Below are 27,960 nucleotides of genomic sequence, written 5' to 3'. Positions count from 1 at the left end.
GAAAAACCAAAGGTTTCACAGATAATCTGATATGGAAAAGGGATAAATGTTGAGCTGGGGTTGGGAGGAGCTCTTAGAGCCTCCAGTCATGTTTTTGGAGAAGAAATTTCATAGCTCCATCTTCTGTTCTCATTACCATCTTTGATATTCCAGTTTATGTCAACCAGATGCGACCCCAGAGAGTCCGGGGAGGAAATGAACTAGAGGAACCTTCTGTCTGTGGGCTTTTCCACAAGATGAGCCTCTTTATTACAGTCAGTTTCTGCAATGGCTGCTGCAAACACAAGCAGAAAATCTTTACATGTGGCTTTTGTAAAGCTATCTGTAGATTTAATGAGTAAGTTATGGAGCCTGCCCTGTAAAAGTTCACAATGAAAACAAAAATAAGACTCACATGCTACTCTATTTGCTTTTGTTTTTATTTTAATTTTTAAATTTTTAAAAAAGATTTTATTTATTTATTTGACAGGTAGAGTTACAGACAGTGAGAGGGAGAGAGACAGAGAGAAAGGTCTTCTATCTGTTGGTTCACTCCCCAAATGGCCACAATGGCCGGAACTGCGCTGATCTGAAGCCAGGAGCCAGGTGCTTCTTCCCCGTCTCCCATGGGGGTACAGGGGCCCAAGGACTTGAGCCATCTTCTACTGCTTTCCCAGGCCACAGCAGACAGCTAGGTTAGAAGAGGAGCAGCTGGGACTAGAACTGGCGCCCATATGGGATGCGGGCACTGCAGGCGGAGGATTAACCAAATGAGCCACGGCGCCAGCCCTGGCTTTTGTTTTTAGAGATGCTACTGGCATCTAGCAATTATATGGGCCTTGACTGTTAATCTAAAAGAAGAAAACAGAAACAAAAAATAAATACCTGTGGGGTTGTGGAGAAAAGGCAACACTAATACTCTTATTGGTAGGAATGCAAATTAATACACCATCAAGGAGAATAATGTACAAGTTGCTCAAGAAGCTGAAAACAGATCTACCATTTGACTCAGTTATCCCACTTCTGGGTATATATCAGCAGGAAATAAAATCAGTATATGAAAGAGACACCTGCACCCCCATGTTTATTGCAACACTGTTCACAATTTTTTTTTCTGACAGGCAGAGTGGACAGTGAGAGAGAGAGACAGAGAGAAAGGTCTTCCTTTACCATTGGTTCACCCTCCAATGGCCGCCACGGCCGGCACACTGTGCCGATCCAAAGCCGGGAGCCAGGTGCTTTTCCTGGTCTCCCATGGGGTGCAGGGCCCAAGGACTTGGGCCATCTTCCACTGCACTCTCGGGCCATAGCAGAGAGCTGGCCTGGAAGAGGGGCAACCGGGACAGGATCCGGCGCCCCGACCGGGACTAGAACCCAGTGTGCCGGCGCCGCAAGGTGGAGGATTAGCCTATTGAGCCATGGCGCCGGCCCACAATTTTCAAAAGAGTGAATCAACTTAGGTGTTGGATGAGTGGATAAAGAATGAAATTCTGTCATTTGCAGCAAAAAGGATGGAGCTGGAGATCATTATGTTAAAATAAGTCAGACACAGAAAGACAAATACTTGTTCTCTCTCATCTGTGGAAGAAATATATCAAGAAGCTATCTGAATTTAAAATAGTGATAACTATAGGGCTAGCATTTAGCCTATTGGTTAAGGTGCGTGTGTCCCTGGGATTCAGTTTCAGGCTTGGGCTTCTCATTCCAGTTCCTGCTAATGCAGACCCTAAGAAGCAGCAAAGATGGCTAAGTACTTGGGTTGCCGTCATCTGTGTGGGAGACCTAGATGAAGCTCTTGGCTCCTGTCTGGGCCTAGTCCAACCTTGGCTAATGTGGCCAATTGGGAGTGAATCAGCAGATGGAAGATGTCTCTCTGTCTGACTGTATCTCTCTCTCCCTTTCAAAAAAGGGGGTGTCTTTCTATTTTTACTTGTTGAATATTATGGTTAGTGGTGCATTAAGTCTGTGACTATAAAGTAAATTGAAATTATGTATTTGCATAAATTAAAGAAAAGAAAGGAAAGAAGGAGGGGGTTGAGGGCATTGGAGGGAGCAAGGAAGTATGGTTATCTTCTTAGAATTGTATCTATAAAATACATGAAATCTGTTCTCTTTATATTAATAACAATTAAAAACAAGTAGGCTGTGAGGTGGGAGTGAGCTTGGTATGTTCAAGTGACAGAAAAAGACCATAGTACCATGGAGACAGAGAGAAAGGAGAGAGTATCTGAAGGCTGAGCAGAAGGCAGAATACACAGGGTCATTGAGGCCAGCGTAAAAGTGTGGATTTTGCAATAGGCCACTCTCAGAGGATTTTGAACACGATAGCGTCAAGATGTCCTTATGGGCCAGATGTGGAGGTGAGGGAAAGGGAGAAGTCAAGGGAGGAATTGGCTGGACAGTGGTGCCCCTTACTGACATGAGGAGGGTTAAAGGAGTGATATGTGTGGGGTGGGGGTGGGGGATGAAGAGTTCTAGAATGTCCATCTCAGGTTTGAAAGGCTTGTGGGACGTCCTGGTGCAAATGTTGTTGTGATGACTCAGATCGGGCTGCCTGGCTAGAATCCTGGCTCCAAGTACCTATCCTCCTTCTACTCTCCCACTTCTTCAACAAGCCGCTGCTCTGTTAATCTTTCTACATCCTGGCTGGGATCAGGCAATGTCCTTGCTTGAAAATGTTCAGCATGCCCTCATTGTCTTCAGAATTAAGTACACCTCAAGTTGGTTTCAACCCTTAAATTATGCTGTTCTGAGCATCTTTCCAACATTATCTATTGCTGTGAGTGCCCTGTATTTTTAGTAACATCAAACTGGACAACTTTCTGTTCCCCAAATATTCCCTGCTTCCAGATCTTTGCTCAAATTTTTCCCACTGCTTGGAATGCCCCTTTCTCATATTGTCCAATTAAACTTGTATATCAAAACTTATTTTGATTGATAGCAGCTGTCATCAGACTACTTTAATTCCTTTCATTACATGTGATTTCTCTTTCTTCTTTCACATTGAATTACTGTGATCTTGTGTACATGAGTACTTGGAAAAATTGAAAAATAGATTTAAAAGGTACATTTATTTTGGTACAAGAATTAAATTCATATATACAATGAGTCTTTAAAAAGTTAGTAGAAAATGTATATTATAAAAAAACAGTGTTCATATGTGTTATGATTCCAATGGGTATTAAAATGACTGATTTAGTCACTATTCCCCCAATTTAATAGAATCACTGTGGAGGCAGTACCTTATTTTTTCTCCGTGTTCCTTGCATGTACTTGAACCTTCTGTAATAAAGACACAAACTTTTATATTTCCTAATTGTAAATGAATCAATTTATCCTTTGATTTAGTAGTACATGCATAGAATAAAAGATGTGACACTATCCAAGAGATCAACTGATTACACATTTCCTAGGTTTATGAAAAGGCAAGAATAAGTTTATAAGCTGATGTTGCAGATTGATTTTTTAAAAATCCCGAAGGTGGTAAATTAGAACCAGGAAAATAAAGAATACAAGGAAAGAATTAGGGTTAGAAGAATCCGAATTTTACCTCATCCCAAATGGCTTCCTTAATTGTGCTGAACAATTCCATAATCAATTGTTCACTGCCAGCTCTAACAATGCATGATCCTATTTATTAGAAAGTTACTTATTTTTTTATAAGCCAAAATCTACCTCCTAATTACTTCTGGCTATAGGCCTATATCTAAGTCCTGCCCCTTAACAGCAACCCTGATGCTTACTGGATTAGAACAGCAACCATTTTTATCATCTGTCACAATTTTGTGGTTTGACTAAGCTCGGCTAGGTGGTTCTTCAGTTCCTCAAGTATCAGCTGTGACGTGAGTCATCTGGGGGCTTGACTGGACGTAAATGTCCCAAATGGCTTATTCACATACCTGGCAGTTGATTCTGGCTGTCAGCTGGGAACTCAGCTGGAGCTGTCACACATACTGCTCTAGTCCCCCTCATGGCTTCTCCATGTGGTCTTTTCAAGTCTTGTAGGAAAATAGTACACATTCCTCTGATTATTCCCATGTCTTGCTTTTTGGAGAGTCTTTGCTGTTTTATTTACCTCCCCCTGAAACTTCTCCAGTTTATCATTGTCCCTAATAAATTGAATCATTTGTGACCACACATAATAATTTGTACTAGAAGACTCCTATAGGATTTACACCGGCTTTGTACCCACCAATGAAACTTAAAGGGACACAAGATGATAAAGTACATATGTGCATATGTAAGTCAATGAATTTAGGTAGGAAATCAGGCTAATTTTTTTGTTTTTTATTCCTTTACCTATAATTGTTTATGGATTAGTAAGAATAAACACATTAAATCATTCTTGAAGTCGTTAGGAAGGAACTAGAAGTTAAGCGTAACTGCTTTGCTCCATGTTTTCATTGTCTTCAGAGTTACTAGAATGGCTATGCTATCAGTGACGCTCAAAGCTGCCCATTTCTCATTAAAGTATACTAACCATGGGCCCTTACACCCAACCTTATTTGAAATTAACACCTTCTGGCTGGGAAAGAGAAAATGACAGGAGTGGGCTTAAAAGAGGCCAGCGCCTTTCTATTCCCAGAACAGTGGCTGGGTCGCTGTATTTTAGCATTACATCTAGCTTGAAGATGTGTCATTGGCCAATTCTGAGCAAGTCATATAAGCTCAAAAGTTTCAATGTTCTTATATGAAACATAAGATTATAAAAGTTACTGCTTGGGAAAGATTTAGTAGAGTGACAAATATAGATTACATAACACATAATACCTGGTATGGTATATTTTAGTCTCTTAGTATTATTGATGTTCATGTTAATAATACAAATGTTGTGTTTTTAATATGTTTTCATAATAATCTTTCGATCAGCTGTGCCTCACACTAGTTTTTTTTTATTTTACTTCCCATTCTTGCCTATAAATGGAGAAAAAATAATACAAGGGCACATTAAAAAGTTAATGGAAAATAAAAGATAAATTTATTTTGGTGCAAAAAAAAAATTTTTTTGACAGGCAGAGTTAGACAGTAAGAAAGAGAGACAGAGAGAAAGGTCTTCCTTCTGTTGGTTCACCCCTAAATGGCTGCTACGGCCAGCGCGCTGGGTGCAAAAATTTTTTAAATGCATAGGTTTTTCTATAATATGAATAATCCATGAACTTTTAGAAAATCTCTTGTATACCTGATAGATTATTTGAAAATTAGGTGTGATGTTTGTAGAGTGCTGGCATGTGTTAGGCATTCAATAGTTGATAGCCACTGTTAAAGCAAAGAGCAGAATTAGCATAAAGCACAGATCTTCAGATTTGTGTGCTTTTTACTCGTCCATGATTTCCCTTCACTGAAATTTTGCTTTCTTCAAAAGTGTCCTTAAACTTCCCCTACTAGTTATAATTTCCCTTCTCAACAAATGTGCAAGTTGAAAAAGAAATTCTGAAGTTCCAAAACATTTGTTTTTAAAACCAGTTTAATTATAACAAGAAGAAATCAGATTGTATTTTTCTAACTATGTGAAGGTGCTGGGTCAGAGTTAAAGGAAGATGTTTTAAAAGAATAAGCAAAGATCAAACTCAATACTTTATGACCAATTAGGCTCGACTGAAATCATAAGCTGCAAGAACATGGCTCAAGACCTTTATGGATGTCAGGAAAACGCCGCTGCTGAAATATTCTTTGGTGATTCCTCTTACAAGTGCCAGCCATCCTCCTGGCATTTTGAATGCATTTAGAGTAATAGCTTCACATATTTGTTGTTACACATTTGTGTCTAGAATTGTGAATGGAAGTAGTCAGAATACTTACAAATTAAGGGTTATGTGGATCCAAATAAATAGAACAAGTGGTGCACATCTTTGAAGTCTCATTAATCTTTCCAGAGGATCCCTGGAAGCAAAATTCACCAGAGTTATTTTTTCAAGTGTTTTGAAAGGTTAAATGCCTATGATTTATGGAAAAACCCAGTGGAAACTGCCTTTTAGAAAGCAAAATGCAGCATTAATATGAATAAAGGAAATCCCAGTGAGAGTAGGATTTTATTAATGATAACAACAGTAACCTAAATAGTAACCTTCAATAGTAACCTAAGTTCTCCTAACAGCATTCTTAAAGCTGTTGGTTTGTTACTATTCCTACTTCAGTGAGAGGCCTTGTGGTACCCTCTGAAAGACTTCAATAAGCCGTGGTATCTTTATTAGAGTCATTATACCAATTGGAAAATGCATTGGATAATGAACAAGAAAAATAAACACTTGGCTGTTTTGCAATGTACATGGTGGTAAAGTGCCATCCAGAATATAGAAAATGTCAGTTTGTCACTGGAAATTTGCATATTTATGTCCTGTTGGAAAAACATGTATGTATTACTCTAGGCTGTAGTTAATTTTGCTACCGATTGCAAAATATTTTAAAATTTGATGTTATGGACAGCACTTGCCTGAATTCTAAAATGCTTCCTTAGATAACTTGCTTTCCATCATGCATGACTAAAACAACTGCTGTTATTTTTAGTCTGTGGCTAAAGTGACATAGAACAGATTGAATGTCTTTGAAATTCATGGTTTGATTGAACTGGTAGCAAGCACTGGGTCTTCTTTTAGCCCAAGGCTTAGAATTCTAACCCCAGGCATTTAAAATTCCCTTTTGAATAGCTCTCCTACCCACTGGGGCTGCTTTAGAAGCCTTAGATATTTATTTCCCCATGATAACATACTACTGTCATTCAAAACAGATGTGTATGGAGTCTGTGCAAGTATGTTCCGTGAAGAACTCTTGGGAGTGGAGGATGAGCCCTCCAGCTTTGAAGCAGACCCCTTAGGATGCGTGTACTTGAAACCACAGTTTCTGGACCTGAGAAACTACGCTTCCTCTGTATCTCTGAAATGATCTGTATGTCAGGTGATGGCAATTTAATAAGTTACTTTTTTCTGCCTCCTAGATTTCCCCCCTAGCATATTCCTCTTCCCCAGCTGGAATCAGACTTGGGACTCATTCACTTCTCAGCCTGGAAGTCAGCCTGCAGGCCCTTGGCCAGAGCCATGGCCTCCTCACGGTGCCAACTTTGCAGCAGGGCAGCTTGACTGCAGACAAACCCCCCAGAGCAAGATGTTTCCTTCATCAACTCTTGGGCACTCTGACAGGTGTTCTGAGCATCTTTTGCCAGGCGTTCTGATTTCCCAGGGAGGTTTCTATGGCTGCAGAGTCAACACTTCCCAATACTGACTGGGAGCCTTCTCTCTGCTGCCTCCCCTCCACTGTGCTCCCTCACCCTGTGATGCACTCACCGGCTGTGACCCTTAGCAGGCTGTAGAATGGTGGGAAACAAAGCTCTATTCTTTACAAGCTACCAGCCTTGGTATTCTGTTACAGCAGCAGAAAACAGACGAAGACACAAGCTGTTGTTAGGAGACACATAATTACAAACAAAATCGCCTCCCAGCCTCTTTGCGAAGGGACAAGAGAGAGAAAACAATTTTATTATTGAACACATGTGAAATCAGAATGTGCCATGCACCACAGGCAGCCCACTGATGGCCCTGCACAGGCAGGAAGAAATCTCTCATTTCTCAAAGCCAAGCCAAGGATGCACTAGGTAGATTTTGCAAGTTGCAGTTAGACCCGTGTCTTTCCAGCACATGGGGAGCTGGGGTCTTAGTGATTCCACCTCAAGGTGATGGCCTACAGGTCCTTCAGGAAACATTCCTGAGTTATGAGACTGGCAGGAGGCTTATTTAGTTATTAGAATGATTTATATGCAGTTGAAAGGATACAGCAAGAAATTCTGAAAGAAAGGGGAGAGGAAGGGGAAATTACCCGCCTTTATTGTCAGCATAGAGAAGTAATCCTCTTATGATTAATGCATATTTGCTCCTTGCGCTCTCTAAGTCCTAAGTCTTCCAGATTACACTGAGCTCCCCTCACCCTTTGTGGTCCATCCAGCTCCTGGGGCCGGTTCCTTTTCACTGCCTTTACTTCAGCAATTTCCTGACAGGTTCTCCTTCTATGACTCTACCTAGGATTTTACTCCTCCAGTCTGAGTCTTCTCAGTTCTCCCTGAAGCAGATACCACTCTGATTATAACTCTGGGAAAGAGTAGCCTCCAGGAGATATTAGGAAGAAGATAAGAATGGCTTCTAGATGTAGATCTATCTTCTGGGTAAGTGAGCAGGAAAGACTCTGACTTTACTGCCAGGTTGAGATAAATCAGATCCTCGGGGAATTTCATGCCTAGCAGGAACCGCATTGTGCAGTGTTGAAATCCTCTCCTGAGGATGCCCTTTCCCCGACTCTCCCTGCAACGATTCTTGTCCTTCAGAACAAAGCTTTGCATTTTCTATCCTGATAGTATAGTAACCAGACTGACACCTATTTCCAAACTCATGTCAGCATTTCTGATGGTCAATGTGTCGTCTTTTCAGATTCTCATCTGAATTGGTTTTAACGTTTTATTGGTCTCCTCAGGAATGAGCTAAATGATTTGATGTGTTTATTTTATGTATATTTGAAGATGAGTGACATTTTTAACTTGTAGAAGAGTTGTATCTTGGCGGTATGTGCTAGCAGCATTTGAGGTCTCATTTGGGTTCCTATTAACTCATTCATTAAAAACCCAAGTTTTCAATTCTGTGACTCTTTCAAAGACATAATGTTTATTTCAAAGTTACTGTAAGTAGTATGTGTATTGCTCAATTTAAGTCTTTATAGGTGCCCTACATGTAAGACAAATGGGACACAGAGGATTAAAGGAGGGTGCCAAGCTTCCTTGGAGCCAAACCTCAAACTCTGGTGCAGCCTAAACTGACCTCTTAAATGCTCTTGCTATGCTTGGGATGTTTTGTCCCCTCCAAAGCTCATGGGTTGGAAACGTCTCATCAGTGCAGCAGTGTGGAGAGGCAGGACCTAATGAGAGGAGCTTAGGTTATGGTAGCTGTGTGACTGAACAAGAAGGGCTCACTGCTGGATGAACAGCCCAACCCATCTGGGTCAATAAAGGCTTTTCCTGCATGGCCCACCAGCACGGAGATGGGGTAAAACCCAAATCTGCTTCCTTGACAGGGACTAGGGAACATTGTTTGGGATTGGGTAAGAGAACTCAGGAAGTGGACACATCACCAGGGTGACTGCTGATTGGAGGGGTCTGCAGCTGGACCATGTACGGGTTAGTAGGAGGAGTCCACTGAGCAGATGGTGTCAGCTGCTGGCGCTCTCCCTTCCTAAAGCTCTCCCGTTGTCACTGACTCTCCAGGTTTTGGTTCCATGGGGAGTGGGGGAGTTGCGTTTTTGGTTCCAGGTGTCAGCTGTATGCCACAGCCTTCTTTTTTTTTTCACATCTTCAGCTCAGCTGGTCAGTCTCAGTCTAACTGCAACTGATTTAGGCCAGCTCAGCGGTGAGCTCCACAAAAGCTACTCAAGCACGAGCGATTTAGTAACCTGACTTTCATGGCTACAACCTATTGTTAAAACTTGTTCTCAAAGACAGTGGAGGATATTCTTATGTCTCATAAGTTTTAGATAAGCCTCAATGCCCAGCCCCATTGCTTGTCTCCTTAGGTGCTTCTTCAATGAGTGATAAAACTTGTTCTCAAAGAAAAAAGAAGTATATTATCACAAAAATTAAAAGAAAAATAAAAAAAGGAAGTAAGAGGAATGGTGGGATTGAGAGAGGGAGGGTAGATGGGGTGAGAAGTATCATTATGTTCTTAAAATTGATGTATGAAATACATGAAATTTGTTCCATTTAAGTAAATAAAAATTTTAATAAAAAAAAAAAGAGTAGCGCAGGCAAACTTAGGGGAAGAACTGGGGAAACACAGTAGGAAACTTCTGCATTTCAGAAGTGTCAAGAGGAGGCCCTAGTGAAGAGCTTCATCAGCTCGGTTTCAGCTCAGCCTCGTAAAATGGATCTACACTGTTATAAGGGGTGCAAGGGTTGGGGGAGTTCAGCCCCTTCCTCCTGTCTCTCTTTTCCCTTCTGCCCTGTGGGGATGCAGCTCAAAGGCACTCACCAGATGTCAGCACTGTGACCGTGGATATCCCTGCCTCTGCAACTGTGACTCAATGCACTTCTGTTCATTATAAATTGTCCAGGCTGTGGTATTTATAGCAACACAACACGACTAAGACTGCTACCATTCATGCATTCATTCACTCAATAAGCATTAGTGTTTACTGTTGCAAGGCACTTTACTGGCCACTGGAGACCCAGTAATGACGAGAGCTAATGGTTCCTATCCTTAGGCTGCTTAGACAGCAAATTAGTAACCTAATAGAACAAGAAAGTGTATTACAACAAAGTAGGGAGTGCAGTGAAGTAAAGGATCAGAGGAGGAGCTGGTCCAGCCACCTTGGTCAGGAAAGCCCTTGTGAAAGAAGCAGCCTAGAAAGAGCATCATCCATGGGGAGGTGTGGAGGAGAGCACCCGGGCAGAGGGTGCCATGGCGTGGGCAAAGGGCTTCACACGGGAGCCAGCCTGGCTGCTTTGGAGAAGTCAAGGGCCAGGTCATGGCAGGTCTGCACCTAGCCGGGGGGGGGGGGGGGGGTGGTGGTGCTTAACCACCGGGAGCATCCAGATGGCGGCTTCTGCCTGATCCTGGCTGCAGCAGTGAGGAGACAATGGGGAGAGTGTGGGGGTGGGGAGAGCGGGCTAGGAAGGAACAGGGTGGAGGTGAGAACAGGATTTTAAACACACTTTAGGAGCCCTGGCAAGTCTACAAAGCTAGATGAAGTAAGGAACAAACAGTTTTTGTTTTGATTTGGATTTTACTAGTCGACCGTCATAAAATAATCTTGTTGTTTTTATAAAAGGAAGAAAGGAGAGAGAGAGAGTAAGGAAGGAGAGAGGGAGGGAATGTGGGAAGGAGGGAGGAACAGGACAGAGGGGAGGGGGAGGCAGGAAGGGAAGGGAGAGGAGAGAGGGAGGAGGGAAGGAAGAATTGAGGGAGGGAGAGAGGGAGGGAGGGAGAAAATGCTCTGTATTGCAGATAGATTTGGGTTGAAGAAATCACAACCAGGTCTTTTTGATTTTCCTTTTCGAAAGAGTAATGTCTTTATATCCCTTTTGCTTAGGGTGAGGTTGTTTCTAGGAAAGGGAAACCTGGCCTAGAAAAACTGGGAAAAGAGAAGAAAAGAAAAAAATTGCTGGTGTCCCAGAATGTACGAAGGTTCCCCTCGCCTTCTATTGGTGAGGTGTCGGCTGAAGCATCCTGTACCTGGTAGAGTTCCTGGAGTAGCAACAACCCTACGAAGTTGATCTTATGTCCCCTATGGTACAGTTGTTGAAACTGAGGCCCAGAAAACTTAACTAATTTGTGTGTTGTTGATAAAGTAATGCATTAATGCAGTTAGTACTGAAAGCAACTTCTGTCTGACTCCAAGTCCCATACTTGTAAACCCTGTGGTGGGAGGGATCAGCATTTTCACTTGTTTTATTTATTTATTTATTTATTTTTACTTATTTGAAAGGCAGAGTTACAGAGAGAGAGCAGAGAGAGAGTTCTGCATCCACTGGTTTACTCCCAAAGTAGGCGCAATGGGTAGAGCTGGGCCGATCCGAAGCCAGGACCCAAGAGCTTCTTCTGGGTCTCCTATGTGGGTGCAGGGGTCCAAGTACTTAAGCCATCTTCTCCTGCTGTCTCAGGCCACAGCAGAGAGCTGGATTGGAAGTAGAGCAGCCGGGACTCGAACCAGCGCCCATATGGGACATCAGCACTGCAGGAGGTGGCCTTACCCACTACAGCACAGCGCTGGCCTCTTTCCATATGTTTTGACTGAACAAGAACACATGCAGATTTTTATAAAATGGGGACCATTTTTCTCTGCTGATACTTGTGATCTTATATCTTATGACTTTTAAATTCCTGTATGATCTTGCACATTTTCCAGTTATCTCTGCCTGGAATATTCTCCTTACTTCCCATCAGAATTCATCAACTATCTCTATATTTATATATAATTCATTTGAGAGAGAGACTTCCATCCACTGATTCACTCCCAAATGGCAGGGGTTGGGCTGGAGTCAGAGCCAGGGACCAAGAATTCAGTCTAGGTGTCACCCATGTGGTGGCAGGGACCCTACTACTTGAGCCGTCATCTGCTGTCTCTCAGGTTCTGTGTTAGCAGGAAGCTGGTATCACGGCTCAAGTAAGGATTTGAAGCCAGGTTCTCCGATATGGGACACAGGCATCCTAACCATGTGCCAGACTAAATGGCTCCCATTCATCTTTTCAAGGCCCAGCTCCAGGAGTGGCTGTGGCCCTGCAGCCTCCTCTGATTACCCAAGAATAAATGAAACACCCTCCTCTTTGAACCATGATTCCTCTTCTCAGTCATTAGAAGTTCTCTCCTTTTTCCTTTGAAGGAGATGTGCTCAGGGGCTCTCTGAGTGCCAGCACTGTGCTTTCTACTTCCGTTTTCACAGTGCTGCCAAATGGTAACCACTTGATAAATGTTCGATGTAGTAGACAGCTCTTACATTTTCTGCCCAGAACTTTTCCCTTTGTCTAGAAGTAACACCTCCCATTTCCCTTGGTAACTGATTGGTTTATCCATTCATCCCTCCATTCATCAAATGTTTAGTGAAGGCCTAGGGTCAAGCAGAGCTCCAGGTGCCTGGAATCCACTGATGAACAAAGCATGCCAAAAGTTTCTATCACCACAGCGAGGGGAAAGAGATAATAAGCGTAAGTACTTATCTTCTATAAGCACTATAGAAAATACTAAATGCATTGAGGAAATCATACCATAAAGCAAGATAAGAACTGCAAGTGCCAGAGGGAAGGAAAAAGGTTGTGATATGAAACGCGATAGTCAGGGCAGGCCTTGCTGAGAGGAATATTTGAGCAAAGACTTAAAATCCTGTTGCCATCTCAGGAAAGGATATTCCAAGCACAGAAATTACATTGTACAGAGGCTGCAGTAAGAATGGGCCTGGTGGCCAGAGCCATGGTTCAATAGGCTAATCCTCCACTTGCAGCACTGGCACACTGGGTTCTAGTCCCGGTCGGGACACCAGATTCTGTCCCGGTTGCCCCTCTTCCAGGCCAGCTCTCTGCTGTGGCCCGGGAGTGCAGTGGAGGATGGCCCAAGTGCTTGGGCCCTGCACCCACATGGGAGATCAGGAGAAGCACCTGGCTCCTGGCTTTGGATCAGCGCGGTACACCGGCCACAGTGCGCTGGCCGCAGCAGCCATTGGAAGGTGAACCAACGGAAAAGGAAGACCTTTCTCTCTCTCTCTGTCTCTCACTGACCACTCTGCCTGTCAAAAAAAAAAAAAAAAAAAAAAAAAGAATGGGTTTGGCATACATCAGGCGGAGCAGGACGTGAAAGTGGGATGGGTAGGAGGTGTGGTCAGTGTGTAACACACAGCACTTTGAGGGCCATCAGGAGGACCTGTCCAATCAAGTGGCTTCAGAGGAGTCTTCCAATGTTATAGTCCCTCCTGCCTCCTATGCAATCTCATGACTCCCTACCAGCAAGCTTTGTTTAATTCAGGAGTCGGTATAGGATCCACTGAACCCAAGTGGAATTCTTCCATGAAATTTTAACCTGAAAATGGGGAGAAACAGGATGATCTCTAGATATGCAGATGGGTTCCCTCAACTCCATCTTAATTCCTTGCAGAATGACTGCAGGCTAGAAAGGGAGAAAGTTAAAGAGCAAATCTTAGTCAGCTGAGTGGGTGGCTCACACGTCACACGCTGGTTTCTCACAGTCCTGGTGGCCAGGAGTCTGAAGTCGGAGCCAGCTATCTCTGCATCTCTCTTGGTCTCTCTGCCCTTCAAATCAATAAATACTTTTTAAAAGAAAGTTTAAGACAGAATTTAGATTCCCACTGATTGTGAAACTCTGTAGCACATGGTACTCTTTCATAATTTGATTATTTTACCTGTCATTGACTTTGAGTTACTTCAAGATGGATTCCTGTACTCAACAAATTGAAAATTGAAGTGAACTAGAGAGAATATTCTGGCAATGTTATTTTTCAGTTTCAACTTTTTTTTAAGATTTATTTATTTATTTGAAAGTCAGAGTTACACAGAGAGAGGAGAGGCAGAGCAAGAGAGAGATCTTCCATCTGATGGTTCACTCCCCAGTTGGCCACAACAGCCGGAGTTGTGCTGATCCGAAGCCAGGAGCCAGGAGCTTCTTCTGGGTCTCCCATGCGGGTGCAGGGGCCATCCTCTACTGCTATCCCAGGCTATAGCAGAGAGCTGGATTGGAAGGGGAGCAGCCGGGAATAGAACTAGCAACCATATTGGATGCTGGCACTTCAGACTAGGGCATTAACCCGCTGCACCATAGCACCAGCCCCTCAGTTTTAACTTTTAAATAATCCATCTATTAAACGTGTCTTCTTGGCTGGCGCTGTGGCTCACTAGGCTAATCCTCTGCCTTGCGGCGCTGGCACACCTGGTTCTAGTCCTGGTCGGGGCGCCGGATTCTGTCCCGGTTGCCCCTCTTCCAGGCCAGCTCTCTGCTGTGGCCAGGGAGTGCAGTGGAGGATGGCCCAAGTACTTGGGCCCTGCACCCCATGGGAGACCAGGAAAAGCACCTGGCTCCCGCCATCGGATCAGCGCGGTGCACCGGCCGCAGTGTGCCGGCCGCGGCGGCCATTGGAGGGTGAACCAACGGCAAAGGAAGACCTATCTCTCTGTCTCTCTCTCTCACTGTCCACTCTGCCTGTCAAAAAAAAAAAAAAGTGTCTTCTTTCTCCTTTTGATTTATGGTTTCTTGTTTTGATCACGCAGTGTTTGGGCTAAGGAGTTCAAACTTTAGGCTAAGAGGTGATATCTCTCCTGATTTACAGCCATGGCTTCATCCTAACAGATATTTCCCTGCTGGAAATATCAAATGAGGGGCCTCTGGTTGGTAGTTCAGAAGTCTGAAAGTAGAGGTATCACAAACATGGAGTGCAAAGATGTCTTGAAGCAAACCGCTCCATTAGATCAGTGATGCCTGCCTACCTGGAACGTGGCAGTCTGCCATGTGGGAACCACTCCCCAGCATCATCAACTTCAAATCGATGGAGACAAGCTGGACTTCCACTCAGATCCAACCAAGGCACAAACCACCCCAAAAGCCAAGTACATCTATTCCCCAGAGTGACCCACATGAAATTGTAAGCAAAATGTTCTTTTAGGTACTTAATTAGCAACTGTAAACTAGTACCCCCAAGCCGTTCCAATTTCCACCACTGGGTGGCAGCCAGCTGCCAGGTGTCAGAGCAGCTACAGTTTTCTTGGGACTTGTATGGTCATTCCACATACCTCGATCAGGAAAGGATGCCTCTCTCACACTCCTTGCTAGAAGCATGTCCTGGTTATCATGTCTCACCAAGTAATCCTTTTGTCCTCCATTACTCTTCATCCTCACATCCCTTAATCTGCCCCCTGGAGAAGCTGTTCATTGATGAGCCAGTGACCCACCAGATTTGTTCTCCAGAAAGCTAAGGAACAATGAGATGACCTTGGTGATAATCAGGGCTGCAGTTCAGAGATCTGGACCAAAGCACAAACAGCCAAAGGGAAAAGTAGATCAAGTGGACTTCATCACAATTATAAGCATTTGTGTGACCAAGGACTATCAAGGATGTAAAAGGACAACCCACAGGATGGAGGAAAATGCTTGTGAATCATCTCTCTGAGAAGGCTCTATTATCAAGAATATATGGAGGCTGTCACTGTGGCATATTGGATAGAGCTGCTGCCTGCAGTGCTGGCATCCCATAGGGACACCAGTTCGAGTCCCGGCTGCTCCACTTCTGACCTAGCTCTCTACTATGGCCTGGGAAAGCAATAGAAGATGGCCTAAGTGCTTGGGCCCCTGCACCCATGGGAGACCTGGAAGACATTCTTGGCTCCTGGCTTCAGATTGGCTCAGTTCTGTCTGTTGAGGCATTTTGGGGAGTGAACCAGCAAATGGAAGATCTCTCTCTCTCTTTCTCTCTCTCTCTCTCTCCCTGCCTCTATCTCTCTGTAACTCTACTTTTCAAATAAATAAATTGTTTTTTAAAAAAATATATCAAGAATTCTTACAGTTTAACAATAAAAAGATAGCTAACCCAACGTTAAATATGGGCAGAGGATCTGAATAGATATTTATCCAGAGAAAATCTTCAAATGACCAAGAAGCATATGGAAAAATGCACATTGTTGCCATTAGGGACATCAAAACCACAGTGAGATGTAACTTCGTTCTCTCTAGGATGGCTATAATTTTTCAAAAGGGAAATACGAATGTTGGTGAGGATGCAGAAACATGGAATCCTTGTGCATTCCTGGAATGTAAAATGGTGCAGCTGACATGGAGATGGCTTGTTAGTTTCCCAGAAAGTTAGGCATACAGTTACCAAATGTGACCAGATAACTCCATTCCTAGATGTGTACCTTGCAGAGTTGAAAACATAGGTTCACACCAAAATGCATATGTGAATGTTATTGGCATAATTCTTAAAAGCCTAAAGTCAGTGGAAGCACCCCAAATGTCTATCAACTGATGAATATAAAAACAAAATGAAGAGTATTCATACAATTCCTCTGGGTATATACCAGGAGTGGAATTGCCCAGTCATATGGTATTCCGTGTTTCACTTTTTTGAGCAACTGATGAACTGATTCTGGGAATTAATTTTTACCTGCTCCCTCCACTACTTGAAGTACCTGATGATGAAGAATACGAGAGCAGTAGTCAGTGATTTTTATGGCCGTGCAGTATCCAGATTGATAGGGCCTTTCATCAGACAGACTTTTACTCAGGGCTTGCTGTGTGCCTGGTACTCTTCGAGGGAATGAAGACACAAAGACCAACAAGACACAGTCACTGCCGTTTGTGGGTTTCTAATCCCCAGGTGAAGCAAGAGACTGAATGAGGTTACATGGACAGAGAAGAATGTAAGAGCCAAAGAGCAGGTTGGTGCCCAGAGGGGCTTAAACTCTGTGAGGCAAAGAGACTAAAATAAACACACACATACACACAATCCAGTATATAACTAAGTGGGTTGAAACAAGGATGGGTGTTGATGTCAGCGATGGATCTTAAACCAAGTTTAGTTAGAGGGACAAGAATTCTAATGGGTCAGAATTCTAATGACCGACAGAGTTTTGTAATGTGGAGCATAAATCCTGGGCCAGTGTCGCTCCCCCATTCTCAGAGGAACGACACTGGACCCTGCACTGTTCTTCTTACCTGACCCTTTCCCGGGTTTGCTGCCATTCGTTCCCTCACTCGTGGAGGAAGGACGCTGTCCCGGGTTAGCTGCCGACCCCTCCACCTCCGTGGAGGGGCAGCACCCCCTGCCACTTTCCCCACTTCCGCGGGGGAGCGGCACACCGCCGGCCGGCTCTCTCGGGGGCTGCTCAGGTGTTCCTTCAGATGTTCCTGGTGCATGTTGTTTCTCTCCTCCTTTATAGTCCTCTTCCACCAATCCCAACTCTGCTACCCACACGCCGAGTACGCTGCTCTCCTGCAATCAGGAGCAGGATCAGCTCCTGCAGCTTATCCATCAAATTGGCGAGAGGCAGCTGTGTAGAGGTTGTTTGCTCCCTCTCTCAGCGCCATATTGTGGGAGAGCAGATGCATAGAATAAGTCTTAATTCCAGTAACTTAGTCTAGTCTCAGTTGCTCCCCACAGGCCAGGGCTCAGGGCACCACAATGTGAATGCCAGCTTGAGCCCTCACTGAATATGTGCAGAGCCTTTAAAAAGTTCATGGAAAATGTGCAATACAAAATCTTTGCATAGATTTCCAACTTCTTTGCACCAAAACAAACTTATATTTTGATTCCTTTGTTCTACGAACTTTCTGAGCTACTTGCGTATGAGTATTTGTAGTTTTTCTGGGCCTCAGTTTCCCTGATTTCAAAAATGGAGAGGTGGTTTGGATCATCTCTATGGCCATTTAGAGTTTTAAGTTGCTTTCCATGCAGTGGTGGAAGGAGGAATGCATTTAAGCCAAGGGAGAAAATTCTTGGGAAAAGAGCTATACAGCTTATTAGCAATGTTTCTGAGTGGGGGCCACCATGGGCATTTGAAAAAGAATGTTTTACAGGCCTCTCCTAGAGGAGTATGAGGGTTGAAGGTTTATGTGAGACAAGAGGATGGAACGCCACATATACCACTGACGTTTGACTACATGTTTCTGTAGCTGCCTCCAACTGCCCAGTTATGACATGCTTGTGCCTAAGACAGAAACGGAGGGCATGGGTACGGGAGAGGAAATTGTATTGCAGAAATAGATCATTGTGAAAGAACAAATCATTGTCCTCTCTGTGTGTGTGCACAGAGGCAGTTCAAAAACTGAAGACCTGGAGCCCTTGAATAGCTGGAATTCAGAGCTGACTCTTTGAGCAAATGCCATTCCTTCCACTTGCCACAACTTCCTGCCAGACCACCTTCTCTCCCTGCATCACCTGGTATCCATCAGGCACTCTTTGTTTTCTTCATCTTTCTGTCCTGACTCCACTCAACTTCCTAGCACCCCACCCCAACCACCCCCAAGTTAGTCACCCCTGGGCTCCAACCCTGTCTCCCACACCAGGGAGATCTCCCTCAGCCCTCATGCCATAACAAGGGGCACCTCGACCTTCTTTTAGTGCCTTTTCCCCTGGGAAGTACTACATTTTCTCAAAACTTTTTCATTTCAGCCCAAATTCTACTCTTCCTTGTAACCAATGCTAGTTCCTGACACCTGTGCCTTTGACAATCCTCTCCATCTTACATCTTTGTTTTCTATTTTTCCATTGGTATTTTCAAGTTGACAAATTGGTCACTTTTCTTTTCATGAAAAATGCAACCAAGAAAACATTTTTTTGGTTCAAAGTTAACACATAGAAATAATGGTAATTAAGAATAAACAAGTAAATTTAAGGTTTTAACTCAATTTCAAGATTATTGTTGAAACTTGGTGGCAAAGAACTTCAGATCTGATTATGGAATGGAAGGGCACACTTTGAAGAAAGCCCAAGTCATCCAGGCTTCACATGAAGATAAATCGAGCTTCCTGAGGAAGGTTGGCCCCAGAGGATGTCTTTTTATGACTCAATGATTGATTTATTTCTTTCAATTTTTTTGTTTTCTTCTCCATGGCATCAATTTCATCTAAAATGAGCTCCTCTTGGGGTCATAAGAGGGCTGCCACGCAGCTCCCTGGCCTATGGACTTTCTGTTCACTCCCAGAGGCAAGGGAAGCTCCATCCCAATCTGCAGTAGGAGTTGATGTCTTCTATGAGTGATCTGACTTTGGTCACAGGCCTACATCAGCACTGATCACTGTGGTTCCTCAGTGAGTGTAACGATGGCCATAGCCTTGGTTGTACTCCATCCCTGTAGCTGGGGTGACATGTTTGTTCCTGAAACCACATGATCCCCCTAAGCTAAATCAGAGGGTTTGTGTCTTACTCATGTACTTCAGGCCTGCAGATTGGTCTAGACTCCACTCCTGACACACCCGTAAATCTTTGCCTGTCTGGCACATGAAGCTTTCACAGTCCCCGTCCTCACACTGAACTCAGAGTACTAGATGTTAATAAAGTACCCGTGGAAAACTCGAGAACTCTGTGTGGAAGCATGTGGGCAGAGATGCAGGCGGAGAAGCGGGGAAGGGGAAGGCCTGCTTGGTCTACAGAAGTCATAGGTGATGTCATGACTTTAACTCTTCAAACATCTGCTGGGAGGCTCCTGTTGCTAAAAGAAGAACAGCTGACTGGAGGACAAAAAGAATAGAGTTTCCACTTAATTCTGACCAAAAAGGAAAGCCAGTTGGTGAGACAGAAGGTATAGGGAAGATGGGAGGGAGTGACTGAGTCACCTTGGAATTCAGAACAGCAGAGAAGGGGAACAAATGGGCATGTTCAGACACATCCGCTGGCTTTTTTTTTTTTTTTTTTAACCAGAGTAAGTTAAAATGAGTTCATAGTCTATTTCTAAAAGGAACTATCACTTAAGAAGAATAAGTGACTTTAAAAAAAGAAATGCTTACTCTGTAATCTTGGGTTATCCTAATGAGAAGGACATCAAGGAGACACTAAAGAAACTGAATGTACCCAAGAAACTTTCCAAGACCGGATTTAGAAAGAACAGACCCAGAACCTCGGAGAAAGGGCACAGAGTCAAGGTTAGGTGGAAGACCGGGGATGTGGGGCAAATCTGTTCAGATGAACCATCCTAAAGGCGAATTGTGAATATGCGATGACAAAGCTCATTTTTGACATTTGTTTTTTAAAGCAAGAAGATGGACAAAGAAGGGAGAGATCTCTGTTTGGAGAATGTGGGATCCAATTAGACAGTAGCCCATCAAAGTTACTCAACTGACATTTTTGCCTGCCTCTCCCTGATAAAGGAAAGGGTATTTCAACGTGGAAAAGCTAATGTGACTGAGAGAACTGTGTTCCAAGAGAGTAAAGATGATTGTCAGAGTATTATGCCGCCAAAATGCGTTTCAGACAAATAAATTACATCTAAAAATATTGCTGGTGTCATGGCCTTGGGATCTTCAGTGAACAGAAAAATGACCTCCTTCAAAGATGTGTACATCCTAACCCCTGGAATCTGTGAACAGGCTGCCTTACATAGCAAAAGGAACCTAGCTGATGTGATCAATTCAGGATTGTGAAATGGGCAAGCAAGCTATGTGGCTGTATGGGTCGGTCCAGGGTAACGGGGGGGGGGGGGGTTCTTAGAGGACGGCAGGGGAGTTAGAGAAGGGAAAGAGGATGCAGCCATGGGAACAAAGGGTACAGCGGCTCCATTGCTGGCTGGGGCCTGTGAACCAAGGAATGCGGGCAGCATCTAGAAGCTGGAAAAGGCAGGGCAACAGCTTCTGCCCTGCGAGCTTCCAGCAGGAATACAGCCCTGCCGATTCCTTGATTTTAGTCCAGTGAAACTGACCTTGGACTTCTGACCTCCAGCACTGGAATATGACAAGCCTGTGTTGTTTGAGCCAGGCAGGCTGTGGTCACTTGTTACAGGAGCTATTGGGAAACTGGTATCCTGGAAAAAGTACATGTGCATTTCACAAAAATTTTTAAAGATTTATTTATTTTATTGGAAAGACAGAGGACAGAGAGAGAGAGAGAGAGAGAGAATCTTCTATCTGCTGGTTCACTCCCCAAATGGCTGCAACAGCCAAATGTGGCCCAGGAGGAAGCCAGTAGCCAGGAACTCCTTCCAGGTCTCCCATGGATGGCAGGCACCTAAGCACTTGGTCCATCCTCCTCTGCTTTCCCAGGCACATTAGCAGGGAGCTGGATCAGAAGCAGAGCAGTTAGGACTCCAGCCTGTACTCTGATATGGGGTGCTAGTGTAGCAGGCATAATTTACCGTGTCACAATGCTGGCCTCAAGATTTAAAACATTTTTTGCACCAAAATAAACATATCTATTGATTCCATTTTCTCATAAGCTTTTTGAAGTGCTTTCATACAGGCACTTCTGATTTGGAAAATTTCTGATTTGGAGTTGTGCCAATCCAAACCCAGGAGCCAGAAGCTTCCTCTGGGTCTCCCACATGGGTACAGGGGCCCAAGGTCTTGGGCCATCTTCTACTGCTTTCCAGGCCATAGCAGAGAGCTGGATTGGAAGTGGAGCCACCAGGACTCAAACCAGCTCCTATATGGGATGTCGGCAGGTGGTGGTTTTACCTAGTAGGCCACAGCGCTGGCCCTCCCTTGAGTTTTAAAGTTACGAGATAGATTATCAGGCATATGTCTGTATCAAGCAAATAAAAGTTTCCACAAAGCTTTTAATAAAATGCCTTATGAAACTTATACAGACAAGATAAACAAATGTAAACTGGATTATAGCTAATTTAGGTGAATTTATAGTTTTCTGAACAAATATACCCAAAGTATATTGATTTAATGGATCAAAGCCATTTGGGGAAAAGTTCTTCTCTGCTTTTCTTCAAATCCTGCTGAGATTTTTTTTTAATCAACAACAACACAGAGGGCTATATAAATGATGTCCTTTAGAGATTTGTGGATAAGAAAGCATTAATAGTGAGTGGAAAGAAGCAGTATTTACAAGACCTTCCCAGGTTGGAAAAAATGGACAGAAAATAGTAAGGTGGGGCTGGCTCTGTGGCGTAGTGGGTAAAGCTGCCGCCTGCAGTGCTGGCATTCCATATGTGTGCTGATTCAAAGCCTGGCTTCTGATCTGGCTCTCTGCTATGGCCTGGAAAAGCAGTGGAAGATGGTCTAAGTCCTTGTGTCCCTGTACCTGCATGGGAAGACCTGGAGGAGGCTCCTGGCTCCTAGCTTCGGATCAGCACAGTTCTGGTCATTGTGGCCAACTGGGGAGTGAACCAGCAGATAGAAGACCTCTCTCTCTCTCTCTCTCTCTCTCTGCCTCTTCTCTCTCTCTGTGTAACTCTGACTTTCAAATAAATAATTAAAAAAAAAAGAACATAGTAAGGTAAAACTGAAAAGGGATGTATGTAAAGTCTGGAATTAGGTTAAAAAGGCATTTATTTGTGTTTTGCAGAAGTACCATCTAGCACAGTATAGAAGATGAATGGCAGAGATTGTTATCTCACAACAAAACAACACTGGTGATTTGAACTGATGATGAATGGATTAAGTTCCTAGCTCCAGCTTCAGCCCCAACCATGGGCTGTTGCAGACATTTTGGAGAGTGAACCAGATGATGGGAGCTCTCTCTCTCTGTCCTTCTCTGGATCTCTCTGCCTTTCAAATAAAAAAATTATTACTTGCAGTATATAGTGCACCAAAATTTATGCTTTTTTAGGTGCGTGGAGTGGTAGTGCTGATGCTCGCTGTGTTTCTCCAACCTGAGTGTTGTGGAGTTATGACTACTCAGAGTGGATGTGATTGGACGGCAGCATAGCCACCTGGCACCCAAGGAGAGAGGCTCAGTGATCCAGGTGAGCAGTTACTGCCTCACAGCTCCGTAAGTGTCTTCTCTCTTCTCATAGTGGCAGCCTTCTCTCGATGCAACCTTGGGGGAACTTGCCCATCCTCTGACAAATCTAAATAAGCAAGTGGCCTTGAAGATGTCTGTCGTTACAGAGTTGGGCTTAGAAGTCAGGACAGCAGTGGAAGGCAGATGAATTCTTCCTATTCGTTTTCATCTTCCCCCTCCTCCCCATCCTGATGCCTTCACTTTCTACACTATCCAAATACCCACACAGAAAGAGGAAACAGATTATTCTGGAATACTCTTTAATCTTTCAGCAGATGTGGGCTATTACATCAACCGCAAGATTTGTAGACAAGAATAAAAAGGCTACTAACACTGTGTGTGTGTAACTATTCATGGTTATAAATCAGAGGGGACATTTTAAAAACACCAATTAGCTTTGGAGGTAAAAGTACAATCCCAAGTCCAGTGTTTCACTTTGCTAGATTCAAAAAACAATCTTAATGACCCTAATGGCTGTGGATGCCAGCAACTGAAGCAAACCATCTATTAGATAGAAATGCAAGTCTCATCTTAGGAACATCTAGCCACGTGGCGAGGGGGCATCAGGCAACAGTGCACTGATAGCCATCAGCCATGAGCTAAGCCTAAGGAGGCACTCCGTGGAGTGCTTCACCTCAGATGCCCGAGAAGGGTTGCCTTGTTTTGTTGATACTGCTGTTAAGGAAAAAGAAAATCATGAGTTTGGCCATCCTTCCCTCTAATATTAACCATCTGCCCAGATGTAACCTACTTACTTCCTGGCTGACATTAGACTTTCGTAGCTCTTTTTGTAGTGATTATGAAAAATCCCTAATGGTGATGGGTGCTCACTCACCCAATACAAAATAGGCGTTTGGGAGCTGGCTTCCAAGTTCTTCAACTACAAACCCCCTCTCTCCCAAATGCATTACATTCAGAACTTCAAGAGGGTGGCCAGGCAAACCCAAGCTCTTTGTGAAAACCTCCCAAATGGAAACTTTTGTTGGAAAATGTTAAGGTTATAAGGAAGAGTTGAGCAAAAGGATGCAAGGCCAAGGTCAACTAACGCTGATTGAAAGGATAAAGCCTGCTTTTCAAGGTTCCCTGCAGAAACAGAGGAATCACTCCTCTACAAATGTCCAGCAGCTGTTCAAACAGAGCTGCTAACCTCAATTGTCTTAACCCAAAGCCATCGAAAAATAATATTTAAGAGAAGTGACAAGATATTATTTTTAAATTTGAATGGTTATGCCACAAAAGTTGGATCAGAAAAATGAGAGACTCTCGCAGACTTTGACTTTGGTTTGTTCTGCTGACCATATAGGGGCAATTCCATTTGAGAGAGCGGTGCCAGCATCCGAGAGCTCAAGTGTGCATTGCATAGGTAATGCAGGAGGAGACTGCAAGAGAATTCGGAGCTTCATTAGCCATACTCTCAGAAGATTTCTTATCAACCTGAAATTTGACTGAAGTTTAAATCATGAAAGAGTGGGGAAGAGTTAGTTTTTATTGAGCCCTGTCTCCACATGTAAGAAAATTGCAGAAAACTGCAATGAACTGGGCTAGAAGTTGAGCAGGCAGGACTTGCACTCCCACACTGTACCACAAGTACTTGGGCCACTGTCACACCTGTGGGAGACCCAGATAATTGAGTTTCTGGCTCCTGGTTTCAACAGCCGTTTGTGGAGTGAACTAATGAATGGATGGTCAATCAATCTGTCTCTCTCTCTCTCTCTGTCCCTCTCACATTCCTTCCCTGTCATTCTATTTTTCAAGTAAATAGAATACAACTTTTTACTTTTAATTTTATTATTTGAAAGAAAGATAGAGAGAGATTCCATCCAATGGTTCATGCCCCAAGTGGCTGCAACAGGTGGGGCTGGTCTGGTCTGAAGCCAGGAGCCAGGAACTTCTGGCTGCAGGGGCCCAAGTGGTTGGGTCATCCTCCAGTGCTTTCCTGGGCACACTAGCAGGGAGCTGGATCAGAGGTGGGCAACTGGGGCTCACACATGTGCCCACATGAGCTGTTGGTGCCACAGGTGGCAACTTTACCTGCAATGCTGGCCCTAAATAAATCTTTTCTTTTTAAAGGATCTGTTAGTGGGGCAGGCATTGTGGTGCAGAAGGCGATGCCACTGCTTGCCCTGCCAGCATCACATATCACAGTGCCAGTTTGAGTGCTGCCTGCATACTTCTGATCTGGCTTCCTGCTAATGTGCCTGAGAAGGCAGAAGATGGCCCATATACTTGAGCCCTTGCCACCTGTATGGGAGACCCAGGTTGAGTTTCTGGCTCCTGGTTTCAGTTAGGCACAGGGCTGTTGCAGCCATTTGGGGAGATAACCTGTGTATTTAGGCTCTATGTGTGTATGTGTGTGTGTTTTTGCTTTTCAAATACATAGAATAAATATATTAGAAAAGGAATTTGTTAGTGATTCACCTCCAAAAAACAGAAAAGTTCATTTAAATCATGTTTTTTTAATTAATTTAAGACCAAAAAAAACCAAAAAACAAAAAACAAAACAAAACAAAACAAAACCCCGCCATGAGATGCCTGATGAGGATGCATGTTCCATGGATCCCAGGATGTGGATACATTCAGCTTACCCCCCATTTGTCAATCTGTATTTCCATTGCATGTCACCCTTTATGTGGATTAGCTCAATGTGCTCATTTGAGCTGCTAAATTAAAATACCTTAGGTGAGGCAATTTAGAAACAACAGAAATGTATTTCTCACAGTTCTAGAGACTGGGAAGTCCAAGAACAAGGTACCAGAAGAGTTTTTTTAATCTACAGAAATACTTACTTTATAAGTAGCATTAAGAATAAAAATAGATGTGATTGAGATTTAGATGAAAAGTTCCAAGGTGTATGGTGTCGTGTAGGTGTTATTATTTCTTATGCCTTCATCCCATTTATCAAGCAAGAACACCTCCATGTAGCTTCAGGTTCTTAAATGTGTAACAGTAGGGGACAAGGTGTTCCAAGGGAGAAGAGCAGCTGTGCTCCACTGTGTCTAAGGATTTCTTTCTAAAAATCTAAATGAATGTGACACTTCTGATCCTCTGGCTGTGACCAGTTAAGTGTCTGCATTTTTTTCTAATATATTATTTTTTGATTTTTCTTTTTCTTTATTTTAAAGGAAGAGAGACAAATACAAACCTCCCATTTGTTGGTTCACTCTCGCAGTGACCACACAGTGCCAGGGATGGGCCAGGCCGATCCTGGACCTCAATCTAGGTCTCTCACGTGAGCGGCAGGGAACCAGCTGTTGGAGCTGTCTAATCTGCTTCCTCCCATGGTGGGCATTAGCAGGAAGCTGGAATGGGGAGCATGGCAGAGATTTAAACTCAAGCACTTCAACATGGGGTGCAGGCATCCCAGGTGATCTTAACTTCCATGCCAAATGCTTGCCCCTAGTCTCCTATTTCTTGTGGTAGTCTGTCTTGTTGCCTAGGAGACAGATCCAAGCTTTCAGGTCCCCTTTTTGCAGGGCTCAGTTGTCTTCATATGAGGCTTAAAAGCACTGATCAGGCTGGCGCCGTGGCTCACTAGGCTAATCCTCCACTTGCGGCGCCAGCACCCTGGATTCTGTCCCGGTTGCTCCTCTTCCAGTCCAGCTCTCTGCTGTGGCCCGGGAGTGCAGTGGAGGATGGCCCAGGTGCTTTGGCCCTGCACCTGCATGGGAGACCAGGGGTAAGCGCCTGGCTCCTGGCTTCAGATCGGCACAGCGGGCCGGCCATAGCGGCCATTTTGGGGGTGAACCAATGGAAAAGGAAGACCTTTCTCTCTGTCTCTCACTGTCTAACTCTGCCTGTCAAAAAGAAGCACTGATCAGTCAGAAGATGGGGAAAGCTGAAAGGAGGAACCACAATTCCAGTATTGTCCTTATTCCTGCCGCAGAAACTGCTCTCACTCTGAGGATGATGAGACCTAGAACATCACAGCCATGAAGATGTCCTACGTGGCTCCATCTGAGAGTTAATTTCCAAGAGGGAGACGTCTGACTGCTTTTTATCACAATGTGCCATTACCTCAAGGGCTATTGGAAAATAGTTCATTTGATGATTACATGAGGTTTGCCACTCTAGGAATGGGCCCCTTTCTTCTTTTATCTTCTACTTTACTTTTAAGGCCTATAGCTTCCTTGTCTGCTTTTTTGGATGTTTCATTAAAAAAAAATACTCTTTTTGCCAAGTTTCTAACAGCAACCTAGCGTCCATGTGACCCATAGAATAACACTGTTGCTATGCCAGGATCTGACCGCCTGGGTGAAGGTCCTGGCTCTCCACAGAGATCAAACAGGTGTCCTGAAACTTGTGCAGCAGCCCCACCCTCTGGGCTAGGTCCTCCAGCGCTCCTTGAGTTTCGGTCAACCTCTGGGGAACCTGCTTGCTGATGGTTCCTATCCCCGGGTTCCTCCCCTGATGTTTGCGTACTGAACTGTCTGTACTTCTTCCCAATTTTCCACCTGATGGCTCTGCTACGGCTTTCATCTGCTCACTCTCTCATCTAGGGGTAGTGATTTTCCTCATGTCATGCTCTGAACCTCCTGCATGCACAGGTCTGCAAATGCCAGCTTCTTTGAATTTAACAGGAAACAGACTCTTAGAAGTGGCTTGAATTTGTGCATCTATAGGCAGGTCCCTGCTCAGCACTGAGGAGGGCTGCAGGCTGTCTCACCTGTTCTGGCCATCCCAAAGAGGAGACATGACTGGACCCTGGGTGCCCACAGCTTCTGCCCACACTTGTCGCTTTTGAGCTTGTGCCTGTGCCGCCCCACCGCTGGGTCTGCCACCTCGGCTTCCAATGACAGCATGGGCAGATCTGATGTCTGCTGAGGCCCCGCTGCTTCATGGATGGTGTCTTCCACGTACCTGCATGTAGAAGGGCCATCTCTGTGCAGAAGTGCGGGCAGAGGAAGTCGGGCGCCTGGCTTCATCTCTCACTTGGAAGTCATGATCCTTTGGAGAAGGATGTGTTGACCAAGAGTCAACAGGAGGGAAAGACACAGCTTGTGCTGGAATTCCAGACCCTCCCTGCAACTGCTCGGTGATGTAGGGGTTGCTTGTGAGGGCAGAAATCTGTCTGTTCCAAG

The 27,960-nt window shown here is 44.2% G+C and overlaps 1 long non-coding RNA gene across 2 annotated transcripts; it reads right to left on the bottom strand.

The window, feature by feature from the left end:
• Positions 1 to 411: 411 nt before the first annotated feature.
• LOC149128720 (uncharacterized) lies at positions 412 to 17,427 on the bottom strand. 2 transcript variants are annotated; one of them, XR_016236958.1, is made up of 4 exons: positions 17,155 to 17,427; positions 5,779 to 5,859; positions 3,879 to 3,977; positions 473 to 830 (listed from the first exon to the last, which is right to left on the bottom strand). It is a non-coding gene; the product is annotated as an uncharacterized LOC149128720 (long non-coding RNA). The 2 variants fall into 2 exon arrangements; XR_016236966.1 differs by lacking the exon at positions 3,879 to 3,977 and having other exon boundaries at positions 412 to 830.
• Between the last annotated feature and the right edge of the window lie 10,533 nt (positions 17,428 to 27,960).

The sequence above is a fragment of the Oryctolagus cuniculus genome, chromosome 1, assembly GCF_051225735.1.
Source record: "Oryctolagus cuniculus isolate XC-2025 breed Fujian yellow rabbit chromosome 1, ASM5122573v1, whole genome shotgun sequence".
NCBI lineage: Eukaryota > Metazoa > Chordata > Mammalia > Lagomorpha > Leporidae > Oryctolagus > Oryctolagus cuniculus.
The sequence above is the reverse complement of the archived record's forward strand: the minus strand, read 5'-3'. Positions and strand labels throughout refer to the sequence as shown.